The sequence below is a fragment of the Urocitellus parryii genome, chromosome 4 (genome assembly GCF_045843805.1).
Source record: "Urocitellus parryii isolate mUroPar1 chromosome 4, mUroPar1.hap1, whole genome shotgun sequence".
In the NCBI taxonomy this organism is placed as follows: Eukaryota; Metazoa; Chordata; class Mammalia; order Rodentia; family Sciuridae; genus Urocitellus; species Urocitellus parryii.
Window position 1 is genome coordinate 48,870,313 of NC_135534.1, and position 19,073 is coordinate 48,889,385.

Below are 19,073 nucleotides of genomic sequence, written 5' to 3' on the forward strand. Positions count from 1 at the left end.
ATGTATTCCATACTGCGAGGCTCCTTGGGCCCATATCACTGAAAAAAATCCACAAGGGAAGGTGCACACATCAGTGTCTGGAGAAAGAACACCAAGACCCAATAGCTGAAACACTACTGAGTCCATCTTTTGTTTTTCTATTCTTTCTTTGTGACACTGAGATCATTAGGCCAGGAATACACATCCTGCTTATATGCCATTAAAATTGTGATTACTCTAGCCTTTGAGTTTGAAAGGTAAAGACATTATCTTTTTGGAGCTTATACTAAAATGCCTTGTACTTCTGAATTAAGAGCTGAGTCTTGAGTTCAAAAACTGTTGCCCTCTATTAGCTATAGGACCATGAGCCAGTCACTGACTCTCTCTGAGCCTCAGAAAGAGTAAATTGAGGGTTTAATAGAACCTACCTGCTAATATTAATATAAAGAGCAGATGAAATAATAAATGTCAAGAGCCTGACAATTAATAACTAAACTCTAGGTATTTTTTTATTTCTTGTAGGTCACAATGAAGCTAAACTCCACTTCTTTTAATGTGTAATGAAAGCAATGTATAAAAAAGTTGCCATGGAAGATATACATATTTGCATCCTTCTTGATATGGAAAACTACCTTCTTCATTTGAAAGAAACTAAAGCTGAGTGCAGAATAAGCTCATTGCAATTATCTATTGTACATCATTTTTATATTTGATTCTGTATCTAATAAACATGACAGCATGTCTCATTGGCTTATCTGATGGCAAATCTGGTCCTCATCAGCCATTCTGTTGATGTGGAAGCTCTGCTAAACCTCAGGGGGACATAAAATCACTGCCTCTTGGGCATTTGGGGACACCTGGTAATGTTATGCCTTGATGGAACTATTTGTTTAAAGAAATGTCAGTGTTGTCGTGAACTTCATCAAAATTTTAAAAAATGTATTTTCGATACCCTTAAATGAAATTTCTGCTGCTTTTTATGCTATTTTTCCCAGGAAAGCTTCAGGGGCCTGTGAATACATTGTTGACCAGGCTGACTTCCTTGAAGCAAAGGCAAAATGCTTGGGTTGGCTTCTCAGTCATGTACCCTCAGTTTTGAGTGAAACATCCATTATTCAAATTATAATCATGTGCATATCAAAGAGAACAGCCCCAGAGCTTATCCATGTACTTTCTCTTATCTCAAGGTTTCCCTGGACCCATCTTTGTCTTTCATTCTCAGAAGAGCCCCTTCATGCACCACTTAGCCTACAAAGCACTTTAGAAAGGATGGCTCCAAGTTCAAAATGGGGATCACAATGGCCCACCTAGAAAGATCACCAATGCCATTCAGTCCAGTTTTTTATTCTGTGAGGTACAGAAGAGTATCTTGCTTAAGGTCCTGTAATAAGTTTAACAGATACTTATTGTGCACCTGTCATATGCTAGCATTATTCTAGGCACTGGGAACTGAGCAATGAGCAGATGAGACCAAACTCCTTGTTCTCATAGAGCTTACATTTTAGTTGGGGTAGATTAAGAGGATTCATGCTGCAGAATCCTGGTCTCTCCATATGAGGAGGACTCTGGAATGTAATGGAGTCTCATGCCTTATTCAATGAAGTGAGTTCCCACTGTCAATATCCCTGGCATCTGGTATAATTCTAAGGTGACATGCTGGTTTCACTGGTAGACAGTCAGTTAATAGGGTTAGTTAGTTAGTCAGCCTCTTATACCACTGATTCTAATTATTTTCTCAGGATCACAGAGAATTATGTTCCTTGCGTGACCCCCCTCCAGTCTGTATTCAACACGGTAGCCCACATGTCTCTGTAAAAAACCCGTCTCTCGTGGGTTCAAAACACTTCAGTAACTCCCCATCTCACTGAATAAACTCTCGAGGCATTGCAATGCCTCAATCAAAAGCTGACTTGATCTCTCCCCACTCACAATCCATGTTTGGCTTCATCTCCTATTCTCTCACGCACTGGCTTTCTTACTTTTCTTCAGCCTCAACCATGGCATGTCTTTGCACTTCCAAGCACTGCTGTGTGGAACACTCTCATCTGATGGTCCCCATCTGCACCTGACCTTTACTCATATGTCACCTACCCTGGCCATCCTTTCTGAATGTACTACACCCATACAAGTACAACCTAACCCTCTTCTTTATTTTGTTCTTTTTACCATTTATTACCTTCTCCATACTGTACATTTTCCCTATTTATTTTGTTAATTGTTTGTATCCTTTATCATAAGTGTAAGTTTCACAATGGGCAGGGATGTGGCCATTTCATTAATTGCTATACACAGAACAGTTTGCCTGGCACAAGTTAGCACTTGGTAAGTATTTATTGAATGAATGAGTGAGTGAATGAATGAAATTAAATCTTCCCTTTTATGTTTGCAGTCAACTCTCAGGTTCTCTCTGGGCCTGATTTTCTTCAGTCTGAATTGCCCAATACCCTAAATCCCCAGTAGTCACTTGGAGAGTGAATTCCTCAACTCTCTGAAGGCTTCAATGGCTGCCACTCTGGCAATAATTCTGTTTCCTGCCACCAGGCCTTCACAAAGACATTTCTTCATTTAGACATGTCTCTGACCCAACTCTTCCTTCTCTTGATTAATTATGACCAGGTTTTCTTTTTCTTCCCATGCAGCAAACATAAAGACAGGCAGAGAGATCTCTAGGTTTGATACCTACCCAAAATTTACATGAGCAAGAAAAATAAATATTTGTAAATATAATTAAGCCATTGACATTGAGATTGCTTTGGTGTAGTGTTGCCATGGCAATTGTTAAATAATTTATAAGATTTGAGGCAATTCTACACCAAATTCTCTCTCTCTCAGGTTCATACATTGAAGGCCTAACACCCAATGTGACTGTATTTAGAGACAGAGCCTTTGAGGAGGTAATTAGGGTTAAATGAGGTAATAAAGGTAGGACCCTAACCTGACAGGACTGGTGTCCTCATAAGAAGAGAAAGCTCTCTGTCACTGTCCATGCATACAAAGAGAAGAGGCCAGGTGAGGACACAGTGAGAAGGCTGAACCTGCAAGCCAAGACACCAATTCAAATAGCACCTTGATTTTGGACTTCAGCCTCCAGAACTGTGAGAATATACATTTCTGTTCTAAGCTGGCTAGTCTGTGGTATTCTGTTATGGCATCCTGAGCAGACTGATAGAGGGGGCATTACAGAATGGAATTATTTTTGCTACCATAGCTTGTTTTTCATCTTATTGAGATTTTGTCTCTAGATTAATTTGCTGAATGGCTAATTTGGCAAAATTTACTTGGTTCCTTTTACTAATTCATCTTAGTAACCATTTTCGTTAGATCTTCTTAAAATCATCCCAAAGGATATTCACTTTATCTCTATTCCAGCCTCCTGTTACTGATACTGGAAAATATATACTTTAGACAAATTCATTATGGTTTATTCATATAATACACATATATAATACACTATACTGCATTAACATAAATGTGTATGTCAATTTGTATAAATCATACAACATTGAGTACAAAATAAAGTTAGTTGCAAAGGACACATACCAGGTTATACCATTTGTTTTGAGCTTGAAATATGCATAACAGCACTTTACATAATGTATGGATAAATATGCTGTGGTAAAAATAATCATGTCATGTATAGGGGTGATACACATCACATTTAAAAGAGGGATTACCTTTGAGGGGATGGAAAGGAAATATCATGAAAAGAGAGTTCTACCAAGGTTTTGTTTCCAAAAGTTTTAATTTCTAAGCTGTGTAGTGTGTATATGGATATTCATTATATTTGTGACTAATAGGAATAAATAAACATAGGGATGGAGCTTGTTAAAATTAAGGCAATCACCACAAAAAATAAACAATAACAAATAACTTTTAAACTAGCCATATAATCTGTTCTCTTTAATGCAACAGAGAAACTAAAGAAATAGAAAATGTATAATAAATGGACCATGAGAAAAATAATGGCAGTAATATATTTCTATATAGCTTTAAAATAACTAAATTAAAGTCATCAATTAAAAATCAAGATTATTGATTTTCAAAAGGATCCAGCAATATTTCTTTTAGTTTTTGCTTTTTTATAACTTTATTTTATTTATTAATATTTTTATGTGGTGCTGAGGATCAAATCCAGTGCCTCACACATGCTAGGCAACCACTGAACTACAACCCCAGCCCCATGGTTTTTTTAAAAGAAACTTTTAGAACAAAAGGATTCAGAATTGATTAAAAGGATAGTAAAGGATATATGAAACAAATACAAACAAGAATAATTTGAGACAACTTCTTAGTAGGTAAAAAAAAAAAAATCAAGGCAAAATGCCCTATGGAAAAAGGATGGGTATCACATATCAGAAAAAAAGAATAGAACTAAAGGTATATTTATCATGAACACATACACACCAACAATATGACCTCAAATTATGCAAAAAAGCAACTGAAGAATTGTTCTTAGAGAATGAATGTGCCCTTCTCAAAAAGCCATATACTTCTAGAATAATCATGCCAGTGCTCCACTTCAGCTGTTTGGGATCCTTCCACAAATCCAATCCCCTATCAAAATGTCATGGTAAGAAGAAATTCCAATTCTAGGCTATTTGTACTAGGATGGAATTGTTTTATGAGAGTTTAGTTTAAAACTCCAATTTATAGTTTCCACTTATTTATTTTGTATCTTAATACCTATTTTCCTTTTTTATGACATTAGAGAAAGATCAAAATCTTTGATTTTAAGAATTAGTGCAATAAAATCTTCATTCATCTTATTTTTTCTAGTCTATAACAATAAAGGAATTAAATTTGTTAGAATAAAAAAAGGACTGGGGATGTGGCTCAGTGTGTTAAGCACCTCTGGATCCCCAGTACCAAAAAAAAAAAAGAAAGAAAGAAAGAGGGAAAGAAAGGAAGAAAGAAAGAAAGAAAGAAAGAAAGAAAGAAAGAAAGAAAGAAAGAAAAGAATGAAAGAAAGAAAAGAAAAGAAAGAAAGAAAGGGAACATTTTATTCTCTTTTATGTACTAAGAGTTTTTAAAGATAAATAGATATTAAATTTCTCAAAATACCTTTGAATATCTAATAAGATGATCTTCTGGCTTTTCTCCTTTGACTTATTAATACAAGTAATACATTCCTAAATGTAGAAACCAGTAATAACAGCTAAGATTTTTGAGTTCTTACTACATGGAGGAGCTATTCATAAATGTTTTAAGATATTAACTCATAATCTTTACAACTTTTAAAAGTAGGCAGGCACTAGTATTAGCCCCATTTTATGGACTAGGAAACTGAAACAAAACTGTTAAGTGGGCTGTCTGTACAGATATTAGATTTATATCAAGATGGAAATCTGATCTTAGGCTATCCAATTCTACAGTCTGGATCTTTTAAACCTTTATACTGCTGCTTGATAAACTATACTTGGTCAGATAATAGGTATAAAAATATACTACTAAATTCAATTTCTTTGTTATTTATGTAAGATTTTGTACTATTTTTGTTGGGTGTAGAATTGGAGCTATGTTAATGTTAAGAAATGAGCTGAGAAACTTTTGAAATTTTTCTATTTTAGAATAGTGTAGATACATGGAAACTAGCTAAGTCTTAAGATTAAAATCACCTGTAAAACTTTCTGGCAGAGTGTCTGTTATTTTTATTGATTTTTAAAAAATAAACAAGAGCAGAATGCATTACAATTCTTATTACACATATACAACACAATTTTTCATATCTCTGGACGCATGTAAAGTATGTAGACATCAATTCCTGTTTTCATACATGTATTCTGGATAATGATGTCTATCACATTCCACAATCCTTGCTAATCCCCTGCCCACTCCTTTCCCTCCCACCCCTCTGCCCTGTCTAAAATTCATCTATTCTTCCCATGCTCCCCCTACCTACTCCACTATGAGTCAGCCTCCTTATATCAGAGAAAACATTGGTCATTTGTTTTTGGGGATTGGCTAACTTCACTTAGCATTATTTTCTCCAACACCATCCATTTACCTGCAAATGCCATGATTTTATTCTTTTATTGCTGAGTAAAATTCCATTGTGTATATTCGCCACATTTTTTGTTATCCATTCATCCACTGAAGGGCATCTAGGTTGGCTCCACAGTTTAGCTATTGTGAATTGTGCTGCTATAAACATTGATGTGGCCGTGTCCCTGTAGTATGCTGTTTTTAAGTCCTTTGGGTATAGAAAGAGGAGAGGGATAGCTGGGTCGAATGGTGGTTCCATTCCCAGATTTCCAAGGAATCTCCATACTGCTTTCCACATTGGCTGCACCAATTTGCAGTCCCACTAGCAATATATGAGTGTACCTTTTTCCCCACATTCTCACCAACACTTATTGTTGTTTGTCTTCATAATAGCTGCCATTCTGACTGAAGTGAGATGATATCTTAGAGTAGTTTCGATTTGCATTTCTCTAATTGCTAGAGATGATGAACATTTTTTCATATATTTGATTGACTGTATATCCTCTTCTGAGAAGTATCTGTTCAGGTCCTTGGCCCATTTGTTGATTGGGTTATTTGTGTTTTTGGTGTTTAGGCTATTACTTTTTAAAAAGTTCTTAAAGTTTCCAATTTCTGCCATGGTCATTCCACTTAACATTATTCTGTTTATTTTATTCTACTTTTTGCTTAGATGTATTTTTATAAAACTTGACAATTTTTTATAAAACTTGACAATTTTGACAATTTTAAATGCATTCACATGATTATACTTTTTAAATAATTTTTATAGAAGTTCCTGGAACATGGTAGTCTCTCAGTAAATATTTGTTGAGATAACAAATAAATTATGCAACTATGAGGCTCTAATTTTATTCCCTAAGTTAATCTCTAATGTATACCATATTTAAAACATAAAGGTATCATTTAAAATAACTATAATTTTTGTTTTGATTTACATTTCAACTCAAAATTTACTTAGAAAAATATTTTAAAATGTGAAGTGAACTTTCAAATTATCATTCAGTGATTGCATTCCAGGATATTTTTACAATGAGTTTTGAAAAAGTGATCACTATAGGTTTTAAACTTATTATGATCTTCTATCATGCTTATAATGTAATCTTTTCCCATAAATGTTTTAAGGTATCAGGAGAAAAGTATTTTCCCTGTGATGAAAAAAAAAATATCCATAGCTATCCATTTAAGTGTATCTACAAGTAGGTAATTATGGTGATTAATTATATTATTCTTGTGTTATTTTTGCCTGGATAATTAACCTTGGGAGGACTAAGAGAGAAAAACAAAGTTTCCAGGTGCTATTTTGGTTTTTCTGAATTGTTCTTTGCATTTCTAAACATTTTTAGATTATATATTTTTAATTTTTCCTTCTTTTATAATTTTTTTAATTGTAGTTAGACACAATATCTTTATTTATTTATTTTTATGTGGTGCTGAGGCCCGAACCCAGTGCCTTGCACGGCTAGGCGAGTGCTCTACCGCTGAGCCACAACTCCAGCCCCTAATTTTTCCTTCTTTTAAAGTCAGTTTTCATAAGGTACAAATGTGTACCATACAACACATACAATATCAATACAACAAAAGTATAGAATATTTCCATCATTCCAGAATATTCTTTGTACCACTCTGAAGTCCATGTCCCCTAAATTAATACTCTATGAAATCACTAACCTGATTTCTAATACTATATATTCATTTTTAGATAGATAGGGAATGTACTGTCATTTTTTTCCTTAGTCTAATGTTCATGGAACATTTATGTTGTTGGGCATATCATTATATAATTATTTGGGGGGATTAATTTGGTATTAATTCTTAAAGATGGGATGGGAAAGTTAAGTTGGATGAACATTTCAATTTTTTCAAGATTTTGATTATTTTGAATGATGCTGTTATGAATTTTGACATAATCAGTCTTTCTGATAATAGTTGAAGTCATTTTTCCTGGATGAATATCTAGAAATGGTACAAAGTTCATGTAACTTAACTGTTTTCAAATAATTAATAATTACACCATTTTACTCTTCTAGCAGAAATATATGATCATTTGACTTGTTCTACATATTCTTATAATGCTTGATGTTTCAGTCTTTTTAATTTAAGCCATTCTTATAATTCTGCAGCAATATGTCATTGCAGATTTTAATTTTTATATCCTTGCTTACTAGAGATAATTGGGCATCTTTTGATGTGTTTTTTGTTTATCTTTTGTGAAGTTTCCATTTAAACATTTTGTCCATTTTTAATTGGACAACTTATCTTCATATTATTGAGCTATTGGGAACCTTTGTATATTCTACATGCCAGTCCTCCTAACTTTTATGGTATGCTTTGACTCACTTGCTCACATTTCTCTCCCTCCTGAATCACTTCCTCTGTAGCAAACCAGATGCCATGTCAGGAAACCACTCAAGTAGGCTATGGAAAGGCCCATGTGACAAAAAATAGATGTCTCTGCCAACAGTCAGCAAGGAATGGAAGCCTGCTAATAACCATGCATGCCATCTCAGAGGTATATTGTCCAGCCCCAGTTGAGCCTTGAGATGACTAGAGCCCAGACTGAGAGTTTGACTATATCTTCACAAAAGACTGAGTCAGAACCACCCAGATGTGCATCTCCGTTTCCCAATCCTCAAAAACTGTGTGAGATAAGTATCTCTTGTTCCAAGCTGCTAAGTTTTGCTGTAATTTACTACAAAGCAAGAGATAACTAATAGCCATCTAAACTGTAACTCTAGCTCAATTCCCCAAATTTAGAAAGCACATCCATTGGCCTTGGATGGAGGTGCAGGTCTGAGTCCAACTTGGAGGCCATTGTTCCCAGAGGGATGTGTTATTAGATTTCTTTCTCCTGGTTCCCAAATGAAATTTAAATGCAATGACCTAAGCTTCCTCCACTCAAGATGAAATTAAGTCCTTCTCTTCTTCTTTATTATTGTTTTTTTTATTAGCACCTTCTTTCCCTTTCTGATGTCTCATTTCCTCCCCTCCTATAGCAATAGTTCATTCTTTAGGCCTCTAAGAGTCTCATGATGGGAAGAAACCCTTAGGCCATGTAGAGCAACCCACAGGATTGAATCTCCTCTATAACACCCCCTAGGTGGTATTCTAGCTTATATTTGAAATTTTTGAGGTCCATGTATCCTGATTATTAGAAAAGTTCTCCAACAGTGAGAGCAATTCACTTTCTTTCCTCTCCTGCTTCATTTGGTTCTAAAGCGATTCACTTTTGGGCAGACTCTCCAGGAAGAATTGTCTATGACTGAAAAGACTTCCAAAGCAAGGATTACCTATGAATTGTCAGGAATTTAAGTACAATCACTGTTTTTGTTTATTTGTTTGTTTACTTTGATGTCACTAGCTAGACTTCGTTTTCTATGAGCTATCTCATTGGCTGGATCCATTTTAAACTATTATCTATTCGTTCTCAAGAATGCATCTGACTGTAGGAAAATCAGGTTCTTCAATTATTTCAATCTTTACAATATCTTTGTCTTTGAAGAAATTTTTCTGAATATTCCTATCTAGCCACTCCTGCATTTAAATGATGGGGCAGAGCTTAACAAATATCTTGCCTGGGAACACGTATCAGAGATGTACCTAGGAACTAGGAAAGAAGCTCTTCTAAGACATAATCTGTAATTAGAGATCTGAGATTGGAGGAAGGTGGTGGGGGGAAGGAGGGTATAGAGAGAGAACTTGGACATTCAGTTACAGAGACCATGGGCATAGTCAGTATCACTAGCATGCTAAAAACCTGTTCATACCAGCTCATGGAAGCCAAGTATTAGAATGTCTTCCCAACTCTGTATTCAGTGATATCTCATTGGCAGTTTGAAATTAGTCTTCTCGGAAGTATTCACACAGTGGAAATTGGCTAATGCTACATATCAGGGCTTTTCTTTCCAGAGAGTTGCCAGCTGTTAAACATATACAACATACAGCTGCAAATATGTTTAATAAACAGAGAATAAAGTTGGAGCACAGAGTATAAAAGATAAAATGGAAAAAGATGAGACTAAAATTAAACTTTTAGGGGTGGAGGTGGGGCCCAAACATCTGTGTTACTTGTTTACTCATTCCTTTATTCATTCACTTATTCATTCATTATTGATTTTTGAGGTGTTGAGGATCAAACCCAGGTTCTGAAGCATGCTAGGGAAGAACTCTAGCATATCAATGTTTTTATTCATTTTTTTGCAATCAAGTGTAAAAACAATTGCATTAAATTTAGAGGGCATTTAAACCACAGTAAGAGGTTGGTATATGTTTTAAGATTAAAGGTGGAGGGGTGGCAATCTGTGACAAGCCATTGCCAAGTGTCTGCATGAATATAAAGGGTAAAAGTCAAGATGTAGACAAGGGGTCTATCAATCAAGGTTTTTCCAGAGAAACTGTATGTGCTAGAGGATGGGGTTCTCAGGAGATTTCTTAGAATTCTGCCTAATGGAATCCACTCGTTGATCCCCAATGATTCACACACTGCTTATAAGCAAAGGATCCAAAAGACTTATTCCACTATAATGTCAGTTTAAAGTTCAAATTTTCATCTTCTAAGTCAGTTTGGGGTACAGATTAGGCTCCAGGATGTAGCCCATCAAATGTAACTCCTTGGCACAATTTCTTTCCATCTGTGGACCTGTGAATCTAAAGAAACAGAATATTTGTCCCAACACACCCAACATGATGAGATGGTCATAGAATACCAGCTAGAAACATGCTGGTCTGAAAGGGGCAAAGTATGAAACATCAAAAAACAGTAAGTAGTCTGTGTCGATTCTGGATTTCAGCTGAGCAAACATCTCTTGACTGGGTGTCACGCCTGAGAATACTCCTCCCTGGCTCTCAGCTCCACCCTCTGAATCACTGATCCATTTTCATAAAAGGTAGCAGCTGTCTACAGTTTTGTCAGCCTTCCTCTAACCAATAGTTCGGAGGGTTCCAGAGCCTCCTTAATTTTGTGCTTTCCCAGTCCCTGCTGAGATGCCTAAGGAACAATGCTCTAAGTCTCCCAGAGACCCTCTGCTCTGATTAAAAGAACTTGAAGCACACGCTGAACCACTTAAAAGGAGCCAAACACAGACCCTTTTAGTATCTAATGGAATACTTGGGTCTTAGTGGAATTAATGCGACAAACACTCTGATCTTTTGTCTTTATGAGATTTTAGCAAAATGTATTATAGCAAGTTCAGCTTTTTCCCTAAAGCATGCTTTCCTAAGAATAAATCTTTTGATTTTTATATCTTTTACTATCTAGAGAGACTGAGAATTTTTAAAAGCATTAGGTCCTTTTTATTCAACATTTCCCCCTCAATTTCCCTCTTACATTTACTGTAAATGACAGGAAGAAACTGAATGGCACCTTTAATGATGTGCTTGGAAATCTCCTTAGCTATAAACATGTTTATCACTTATGATTTCTGCTTCCTACCTAACTTCAGGAGACAATTTTGCTGAGTTTCTGTCATTTCATAGTGAGGATTTCCCTTCCTCTAATTTCCAAAATCATCTTCATCCCTTCCTTCTTAACATTTAACAGCCGTGTCCTTAAAGTCCAGATTTCTACTAAGAGTCTGTTCAAGGCAATATAAACTTTCTCATGAATATTTTCCCAAATTCTTCTAGCTGCCCTCTGTCAGACTGCTACCATATTTTTAGGTATTTGTTAAGAAATCATCTCACTTCCAGATATCAAAACCTGTGTTAGTTATCTAATTACTACAGAATGAATTACCACAAATTTAGCAGCTTAAAATAAGATCCATTCTGACCACATTGCCTTACCTCCAGTCCTTATTCATTCCATGCCAAAATTATGGCAATTAACTCCTCCAGGCTTCTTGCTGTTGTTTGGCTTTCTCTCATCCAACCTCTCATCCAATCGACTGTCTTTATTTAAGTGAGAGGGATGTGGTCTAGTTGCTCCTCTGCTCAAAGAATTTCTTGAGTCCCTCTTGCTATGTTGTGTCCCTGCTGACACAGCTCAAAAGATTTCTCATTGCCTATATTATTACCATTACTTACCATTATAACTACCATTTCCCAAAATACACTTTCTCATGCCTCTGTGTCACCATCTGTGTTATTTCCTCTTCCTGGACATCTACCTACTTGTCCTTTCCCTTCATCCACTTGGCAAAGTTCTCTGTGTCCTTCCTTGCCCACACACCACCTCTTCCGTGCTGCTTTCAATGACACTACCCCTTTGCTCAGCTAGGCAGAACATCCCTTCTTTTGTGCTCTAAAACTGCATTTTTCAAGGTGTGATCCATGCACCAGCAGTATTAACATCACCAGGTAACTCACATGCATGTCATGTTAAAATTCAAATTCCAGGTTGGGGACAGAAATTTTGCACTTCTTACAAACTCCCCAGTGTGACAATGCTACTAATTTGAAGACCACACTTTGAGTAGCAAGATTTACAGCATAGGGCTGGGGTTGTGGCTCAGCAGTAGAGCACTCACCTTGCATGTGAAAGGCCCTGGATTTGATCCTCAGCACCACATAGAAATAAATAAATAAAAACAAAGGTATTGTGTCTGACTACAGATAAAAAAAATAAATATTTTTTTAAAAAAAGATTTACAGCATATAGCCCATTTTTATTATATTTCTACATACATGATATTATAGTGGGGTGATATTTATGTCTCTTCTTACATATTCTCAGTATCTTAAAAGCAAGGGTTGTTTTTCTTTTGTATTCTCCATAGTACCCCATACAGCACTCAGCACTTGGAAGATGATAATAGCATAATAATTATTTTACAAAAAAGAACAATGCACAGATCCCTTATAGAAGCTGCTGAGTTTGGAGTGCCTTTTTGAGACTACAAATTGAAGGGCCAGGCATGGTGGTGCATACCTGTAATCCCAGAAATTCAGGAGGCTGAGGCAGGAGGATCACAAGTTCGAGACTGGCCTCAGCAATTTAGTGAGATCCTGTGTCAAATGAAAAGGGCTGCAGATGTAGCTCAGAAGTAAAGCATCCTAGGATCAATCAGTAGTAACACACACACACACACACACACACACACACACATACACACACACACACACACAGACTACATATTCAAGAAAAAGGGAATTGTACACTGAGCTTGGGAAGAAAGGATCAGCAGGAAAAGCGGTCTGAGGTCAGAATCTTGGATGAAGGTGTAGAAAAGAGTCAAGATTAAAAAGCATCTTTGAGGACCAAACCAGGAGGCAGATGTATAGCCCTACAGAAGGAAGAGATAGTTCTAAAATCTCTAAAGTCACCCCTGGAGCCAGCATTCCCTTTAGGGATAGGCTGGCATGCTTGCCAAAACAAACTCCTAAGAGTCACTTTAGCTGGGATCTGGGCACCACCATCTTCCCACAGTATGCCCAAGCAAAGGGACTAGCACAAGCCCCTGAGTCACTAACTCAATCAAACACCATGAACACAGACTGACAACAGCCTCTTCCTGTATCTCTGTTCCTTCCTGTGTCACTGTGTTGTTTCTGGGAATAGATTTTGGTCAAAAGTGGCTCCACCTTGGCTTAGGACTCCCAGTCTTTGCTCAGATTTCTGTGGTTCCTAGACAATGGGACTGGAGAGGCTGGAGAACCAGTGTAACTGGCTATAGCCCACACAAGGCATGCCTGAGTACTGATGGCCTTTCTCCCTGAGCAGAGTAGCCACAGATTCTCAAGCAGACACTATCACCAGAATATATAGCAGTATACTATATGGAAAAGAGAATCAGCCTGAGGTGCAAGCTAGGGGTCCAGGATCCTGACCTAATTCTGCTCTGCTTTGGCCTCTCTGTGTGGCCTTAGTCAGGCCAGTTTCACCAGACCTCAGCTTCCCCTTGTATTAAATGGGGGGATAGAGACCACTCGATTTCTAAGCCCCTTTATAGCCCATAGTGTATAAGGACAATGGCTGAATATGAAATAAAAACTTGTGGTTTCTAGGATTTTTGTCCATCTCTTTTATCTTCAGATATGTCAATCGCTATGATTTTGACCTGAACTTCATTTCCATCACAGGGTCTGAATCCTGTCTTGTCATCAGCTATTTTTATGCCAATCTCACATCTTGATCACCTTCTCTATGCAAGCACTGATGGGAAAGATGAGGCTGTCCTAAATCTCAGGTATGTAAAAAACAAAGCGTACCATCACAGAACCCCTAAAAGGCCCACTAAGAGACAACAAAGCTGGTATTGAAGCTAGAAAGACTGCAGTTAGACAAAGAGGACAAACTGCCTAGAAGATTTGCAAGGAATTTTCCTTAGGGAGCTTTCAAGAGAAAACAATTGAAACCCTGAAATTATTCTAGAAACTTAGTTTTGGACCAGAATGGCCTTTTTTTTCTGATTCAGGAAAGGGTTTGGTGTTTAGTAATTCCCTTATTTTCTGGAGGGAGCAGAAATCCCCTTATTCCCTTACTTGTCCTTCTCCTTGTCACTAAGGCTGTTTGACCCTCTCTGGGGAACTAGAGGAATAGGGGGCAATGGAAGTCTCTGGATATTTCTGGGCCTAGGGGGGTTGAGGGAGGGAGAGCTGAAGCCAATCCCCAGCATGAAACTCTAACTTGCAAACCTTCTGGGCACCTACAGAGGTACAGCTTCAGCTGGAGGAGGCTTAGTGCCTGTGGTTACCCTCAGCTCAGCCTGGATGGAGAAATGAAGTTTCTATGAAACAGAAGATAGACAATAATCAAGCTTTTACAGCCTTGGCCTGCACACTAGCTGTGAGTATGAGTGAATATCTGTGCATGTGTGAGAAGATTCATCCGTGTGTGTACACAGTGAAACACAAGGCAGTGACAGAAGATCTGAGCCTTGTGCTAGTTCTTTCATGGACTCATCACTTTGGGCTTGGTAGGAGAGGCCTAAGCAAGTAACTTTGCTTCTCCAGGCTTGATCTTAATTTTATTAGTTTTTGTTTTGTTTTGTTTTTTTAAATGTGATGCTGAGGATTGAACCCAGTGTCTCACACATGCTAGGCAAGAACTCTACCAATAAGCGACAATCCCAGTCCTCCAGGTTTGATCTTAAAAACTGAAGGCACTGATTTAGCTCAGAGCTGATTATTCATGTGGGCCACAAGTGAGCTGCAAGGACTACAAATAAAAGATAGTGTTTCTCAAACATAAATACATAGGATGAATCACATCCCTTTCATTACATTCAAAGGTGATGCTTTTATGCTCTTGTTTTCCTTCAAGACTGCACCCTTGTCCCATGAACCTGCAGAGGTGATGAAGAGTGGATAAAGAGGAGTAAAAACTGTGGACTTTTGAGACTAAGTAACCACTAATCCTGGTTTCAGCCTTCCAGATTCTGTTATTTATAAATAGTTATCCCCTGGGCAAGAATGGCCATAGAGAAGAATTTGAGCGTGGGATGTTAAAACTCTCTGGTAGTGAGATGTTCTTCCAGAAGATTCTGGGGTTTATTAGATCATAGAAAATTATAGGAGTAGTAAATAGTGATATTATGGCACTGGCTCATGGTGGCTTTCATGAGCTGATTACTAAGTGTTCAGAAACACTGAGCCAGTTATTAAACACTATTGAGTTATTGATAAAATTTAATTATATAAAATTACAATAAAGTTATATTTAAAATGAATACTTGAACTCACCACTTCCTTCTTATTTTACTTTTAGTTACTATCATCTGTGCTCTGGAAGCTACTTATGTCTATTATATCTGTTTGGTAGAAATATTATAGAATGGCGTGCTAGTCTCTTTCCAACTTTCACTCAGCAAGGTCACATTGGTAGCTTGAATTTGGTCATTAAGTCATTATATGGTAGCTTGAATTTGGTCATTAAGTCATTATACCACAGAAATTATCGAAGAGTGCCAGTCAGGGCTTGATTTTTTGTTTTATTGATTGCCTAGACTTAAGATAGTAAGTCTTACAGAGACAAACCCACATAAATACAGTTATCTCATACTAGACAAAGGCATCGTAAACATACATTGGAGAAAAGACAGCCTCTACAATAAGTGGTGCTGGGAAAACTGGAAATCTATATGCAACAAAATGAAATAAGACCCCTATCTCTCAACATGCACAAAACTCAACTCTAAGTGGAACAAGGACCTACGCATTAGACCAAAGACCCTGCACCAACTAGAAGAAAAAGTAGGCCAAAATCCCCATCAACAAGACTGTGAAAGCACAAGAAGTAAAATCAATCAATAAATGGTATAGAATCAAACTAAAAAACTTTTTCACAGCAAAGGAAACAATCAAGAACATGAACAGAGGACCTACAGAATGGGAGAAAATCTTTGCCACATGAACCTCAGATACAGCATTAATCTCCAGGATATATAAAGAACTCAAAAATCTTAACACCAAAACAACAAATAATTCAATCAATTATGAGCTAAGGAACTGAACAGATACTTCACAGAAGAAGCAATGCAAATGGTCAACATATATATTTAAATGTTCAATATCACTAGTAATTAGAGAAATGCTAATTAAAAACTATACTGAGATTTTATCTCACTCCAGTCAGAATGGCAATTATCAAGAATGCAAGTAACAGTAAATGTTGGTGAGGATGTGGGGAAAAGGGGACACTCATACATTGCTAATAGGACTGCATCTTGATGCAATCACTCTGGAAAACAGTATGGAGATTTGCCAGAAAATGTGGAATGAACCATCATTTGACCCAGTTATGCCTCTCCTCAGCATATACCCAAAGAACTTAAAATCGGCATACTATAGTGATGTGGCCACATCAATTTTCATAGCAGCTCAGTTCACCATAGCTAAGCTATGGAATCAACCTACATGCCCTTCAATGGATGAATGGATAAAGCAAATGTGGTACATATACATACTGGAATATTACTTAGCCCTAAAGAAGAATAATGAAATTATGGCATTTGCTGGTAAATGGATGGATCTGGAGGCTATCATGCTAAGTGAAATAAGCCAATTCAAAAATTCAAAGGCTGAATGTTCTCTCTGATATGTGGATGCTGACTCACAATAGGCAGGGGGTAGGGTGAGTGGAGGTTCACCACATTGGACAGAGGAGAATGGGAATAAGGAAGAGGAGATGGGAATAGGAAAGACAGTAGCATGAATTTGACATAACTTTCCTATGCTCATATATGAATACACAATCAGTGTAACTCCATATCATGTACAACCACAAGAATAAGAAATTATACTCCATGTATGTATGACATGTCAAAATACATTTTACTGCCATGTATAACTAAAAAGAACAAATTAAAAAATAAAAATAATTTTGCCTAGACTTTACTATCTTCAGATAATTTGGAAAAAATATTTAAAATGGAGATGAACTTAATGTTTCATGTCTGCAGCTGATACACTGTGAATAGCATAAAAATTATGAGGAAACAGCCTTTCAGTATTTTTCATACTATTATCCAATTCAGCAAAATTACTCATGTCATTGATGAATGAATGAAGTTTAACCTGTCATCATGGTTTCACTTTTGTTTTATCTGTATAAACAAAAAATATTGACCAGTGCTTATGCCAGAATCATATTCTTTCATCAGTTACAAGTATAGATTTTCTATGGATATAAGAGTTCAGCAAAAGTCAATAAATATTCTGTGAGGATCAATTGCCTACAAAATTTACAATAAATATTGTAGCATATTTCACTAATATTTGCAAATTATATGCTACATAGCCCAAATAGCAGTAAAACTTATAATAAATTTAAAGTCATAATTTTTCTTTCAGAGATCCAGTAATTGAACATTTACCAGCATTCTACCAAAATTGGGCTCTTGGGGGTCTTGGAAAATCAGAATTTCAGATGAAAGGCATGAGTCATCCAGGATCAGACAGCCAGATGAAGTATTTGGTTTGAACTTATGTTAGAGGAGCTACTGATTCTTATTTTATTAATGAGTTTATGTATCTCTTTTTAGTCTGATATACAACAAAAGCTCAAGATATGTTTATCTCCATTCCTGACCTAGACAAGGTAAGATGTTGAACTGGCCTCAGGAGTGCTTAGAAGTAGGATCTTCAGAAAGGGCTGCCTGAGGTACTGAGGGCCCAACTCAGGATCCCCATGCTCTGAATTATGACCAATTTCTGCCTCTATTATTGTTACAACTTAGAGCAAAGTCTTTCTTGTGGTCATGAACATGAGTGCGTAAAAGGGCTATTGCCCTAGAGATTAGTGCTCTATCTGATGTATGAGGGGTAAAAACTCGCTCCCAAGATGTAGGCTCTCTATTAACCTTACAGATTGTTTCTTTTGCTGAGAAGAAACTTTTTAGTTTGAATCCATCCCATTTATTGATTCTTAGTTTTAATTCTTGTGCTATAGGAGTCTTATTAAGGAAGTTGGGACCTAATCCCACATGATGAAGATTAGGGCCTACTTTTTCTTCTATTAGATGCAGGGTTTTTGGTTTAATTCCTAGGTCCTTGATCCACTTCAAGTTGAGTTTTGTGCATGGTGAGAGATGGGGTTAATTTCATTTTGTTGCATATGGATTTCCAGTTTTCCCAACACCATTTGTTGAAGAGGCTATCTTTTCTCCAATGCATGTTTTTGGCACCTTTGTCTAATATAAGATAATTGCAATTTGGGGGGTTAGTCTCTGTGTCCTCTATTCTGTACCATTAGTCTACCTGCCTGTTTGGTGCCAGTACCATTCTGTTTTTGTTACTGTTGCTCTGTAGTATAGTTTAAGGTCTGGTATGATAATGCCACCTGCTTCACTCTTCCGAATCTCTAGGGTATATAAAGAACTCAAAAAGCTAAACACCAAAAAACAAAACAAAACAAAACAAAACAAATAACCCAATCAATAAATGGGCAAAGGACCTGAACAGACACTTCTCAGAAGAGGATATACAATCAATCAACAAATATATGAAAAAATGTTCATCATCTCTAATAATTAGAGAAATGCAAATCAAAACTACTCTAAGATATCATCTCGCTCCAGTCAGAATGGCAGCTATTATGCATAAAAACAATAAGTGTTGGCGAGGATGTGGGGAAAAAGTTACACTCATATTGCTGATGGGACTGCAAATTGGTGCAATCAATATGAAATGCAGTAAGGAGATTCCTTGGAAATCTGGGAATAAAACCACCATTTGAC

The 19,073-nt window shown here is 36.7% G+C and overlaps 1 protein-coding gene across 1 annotated transcript in view; it reads left to right on the plus strand.

Moving 5' to 3' along the window:
* LOC113189946 (calcitonin) overlaps positions 1 to 19,073 on the plus strand; it is a 76,191-nt gene that overhangs the window by 3,077 nt on the left and 54,041 nt on the right. The window lies entirely within an intron of this gene.